Genomic DNA, 3,435 nt, shown 5'->3' with positions numbered 1-3,435 from the left:
GAGGGGCATCTAGGTTGTTTCCAAGTTCTGGCTATCCCAAACAATGCTGCTATGAACATAGTTGAACAAATGCTTTGTAATTGAGCATCTTTTGTGTATATGCCCAAGAGTGGTATTGCTTGATCATGAGGTAGGTATATTTCCAATTTTTTGAGAAACCACTATACTGATTTCCAAAGTGTTTGAACAAGTTTACACTCCCACCAGCAGTGGAGGTGTGTTTCCTTTACTCCACATCATGTCCAGCATGAGCTGTCATCAGTGTTTTTGATCAGCCATTCTGACAGTTGTAAGGTGGTGTGTCAGAATTGTTTTGATTTGCATTTACTTAATAGCTAAGGATTTTGAACAATTCTTAAGTGTATCTTGGCCATTTGAGATGTTGAGAATTCTCTGTTTAAATATCTACCCCATTTTTTAAATGGGATTGTTTGATATTTTGATATCTAGTATCTTGAAATCTTTGTATATTTTGGCTATCAGTTCTTTTTCAGATGTGGGTTTAGTGAAGATCTTTTTCCATTCTATACATAGTCATTTTGTCTTATTGGCACTGTCCTTTGCCTTACAAAAGCTTTTCAGTTTTAGGAGGTCTCATTTATTGATTGTCAATCTCAGTTTCTGTGTTGCTGGTGTTATATTTAGGAAGTAGTCTCCTGTGCCAGTGTGTTCAAAGCTGCTTCCAACTTTCTTTTCTAGCAAGTTCAATATAATTGGATTTATGCTGAGGTCTTTAATTCACTTGGACTTGAGTTTTGTGCAGGGTGACAGATATGGATCTATTTGCAATCTTCTACATGCCACCATCTAGTTACCCCAGCTCCATTTGTTGAAGATGTTTTTTTTCTTTTCCATTGTATGTTTTTGGACTCTTTATGGACAATCGGGTGTTCACAGGTGTATGGATTTATGTCAGAATCTTCAATTTGATTTCATTGATCCACATGTCTGTTTTTATGTCAAACTTTTTATTACTACAGTTCTATATTAGAACTTGAATCAGGAATAGTGATGCCTCTGGACACTTATTTATTGTACTGGATTGTTTTAGCTATTCTGGTTGTCTTATTTCCCCAAATGAAGTTGAATAGTGTTCTCCTGATGTCTGTGAAAAACTGTATTGGGATTTTGATGGGAATTGCATTGAATCTGTAGAATTGCTTTTAGTTAAGAATGCTATTTTTACTATGTTAATCCTACTGAATCATGAGCATGGGAGATCTTTCCATTTTCTGATCACTTCCCCAATTTCTTTCTTCAAAGACTTAAAATTCTTGTCATATAGGCTTTGCACTTGTTTGGTTAGTGTTAATCCAAGATATTTTTATATAATTTTTGGCTATTTTAAAGGGTGTTTGTTGTTCCCCTCATTTTTTTTTCTCAGCCTGTTTATCATTTATATATAATGAGGCTACTGCTCTGGGACAATGGTCTGTACCCTGTCACTTGTATTTTAAAAAATGATGATTGGCCAACAGCCAGGCAGGAAGTATAGGTGGGGCAACCAGGCAGGAAGCAGAGGCAGAGCAACAAGAATTCTGGGAAGAGGAAAGTTTCAGTTTGCAGTTGTCACCCAGACAGAGAGGAAGCCAGATACAGAGCAAGCAAAATATGACCGCCTCGCCAAAAAACGAACAAAGCCACGTGGCTAACACAAACAAGAATTATGGGCTAATATAAGTTATAAGAGATAATAAGAAGCCTGAAATACTAGGCCAATCAGTTTATGATTAATGTAGGCCTCTGTGTATTTATTTGGGACTGAACAACTGTGGGATCAGGCAGGGCAGAAACCTCGGTCAATGGGCTAACTGCTTTTTTTTTTTTTAGTTTATTTTATATCCAGCCACATCACTGAAGGTGTTCATCAGTTGTTGGAGTTCCCTAGTAGAATTTTTGGGGTCATTTATGTATACTCTCATATCATGTGCAAATAGTGAATATTTTACTTCTCTCTTTCCAAACTGTATCCCTTTGAGCTAGTTTTGTTGCCTTATAAAAATATGGAACATTTCATGAAGTTGTGTGTCATCCTTGCAAACATCCTTACAGAATCTTCTCTGTATCATTCCAATTTTAGTATACGTGCTGCTGAAGCAAGCGTGAGAACCAGTTCGTGCAGTCTGTCATATATAACTTCCATGTGCTGGTCAGAGCATGCACAAATGCTCAATAAATACTTGTAAAAAGGTTATTTAAAATATTATTTAACACCAATGAAACAATTAAACAACCAAAAGCCTTCAGATTTTTGAAATAATTTAAAATGTGCCTGAATACTAAATAGGGTTTTGAGAAATCTTTGTTACTCCTACTGGCCTAGGGAAAGTCTGGGGAGAGACAACTTTGAGAGTAATTCACCTCAGTTGTTCATAGTTTAGTGGCTATGTCTTCTGGGGATTGACTTGATTGCTGATTGATTTGGTAGGGCCCATCCCACAGTTGGTGATGTCATGCCCACGGAGGCGATCCTGGATTCTTTAAGAAACCTGACTGAGCATGAACCAGAGGGAGCAAGTCCTTGCTAAGCATCATTCTTTCCTTCCATCTGCATCTGTTCATGCCTAGAGTTCTCATTCTGACTTCTCCTGGTGAGAGACGGTTTCGTGGGAGTGTAGACCAAAAGAAACCACTTGCTACTCTGAGCTGCTTCTGGTTATAGTGTTTATTTCAACCACTGGGTATTTGTGTTGAGTTTAGGAATACACAGTTGAGTGAATTCAGAGAGGTGTCAAATACTGCCGTTCTGCTGCTGGGTTTCATTCAGAAAAAATAAACTGTGATGGCTCCCCATGGGAGGAGTTACCATCTCTGAGGAGTAGATGGGGGTGGGGGGAAGAGAAAGTGGGGGAAGTGGGCAGAAGGAAGGGAGGGGGAACTGGGATTGGTATGTAAAATAAAAACACATTGTTTAAATATCTGTCACGGAGCTTGTGTATGCATAATAATGTACTAGGAAAGAAGAAATTTAAAGTTTCCCACCTTCAGAAACTTGTAACCATGTTTCTTGTCCTACACTCAGGTAACTTGAGCTGTGATGCTGAAATGATGTTCACCGCAATCATATTTATTCTGTATTTCAACACTGATGCTTGAATTGTATACATATCCAATGGAATATAACACAAGTTTCTTTAGAAATTATTATACAGAACTCCATTATGAATATTATTTTATTTAAAAATCTACGTTACTCAATACTTACAAATTTGAATTTTTCAATTCTTAGATTCCAGCTGTCTACATCAGTTTCTGCCTATAGAAGTATTAGTACTATTTGAAGCCATTGTGAAGGGTGTTGTTTCCCTGGATTATTTCTCAGTCTGTTTGTCATTTGAATATAGGAGGGCTACTGTTTCTTTTTTTCTTTTAGTTAATTGTGTATCTAATTACTTTGCTGAAAGGGCTTATCAGGTTTAGGAGTTACTGATGGAA

General features: G+C 37.2%; 1 non-coding gene across 1 annotated transcript; it reads right to left on the bottom strand.

Moving 5' to 3' along the window:
• Window positions 1-1,997: 1,997 nt before the first annotated feature.
• LOC142838538 (U6 spliceosomal RNA) lies at window positions 1,998-2,100 on the bottom strand. The gene has a single exon (XR_012908591.1). It is a non-coding gene; the product is annotated as a U6 spliceosomal RNA (small nuclear RNA).
• Between the last annotated feature and the right edge of the window lie 1,335 nt (window positions 2,101-3,435).

This window comes from Microtus pennsylvanicus, chromosome 19 (genome assembly GCF_037038515.1).
Source record: "Microtus pennsylvanicus isolate mMicPen1 chromosome 19, mMicPen1.hap1, whole genome shotgun sequence".
NCBI lineage: Eukaryota > Metazoa > Chordata > Mammalia > Rodentia > Cricetidae > Microtus > Microtus pennsylvanicus.
Note: the sequence above shows the minus strand (reverse complement) of the source record. Positions and strands in the feature narration are given on the sequence as shown.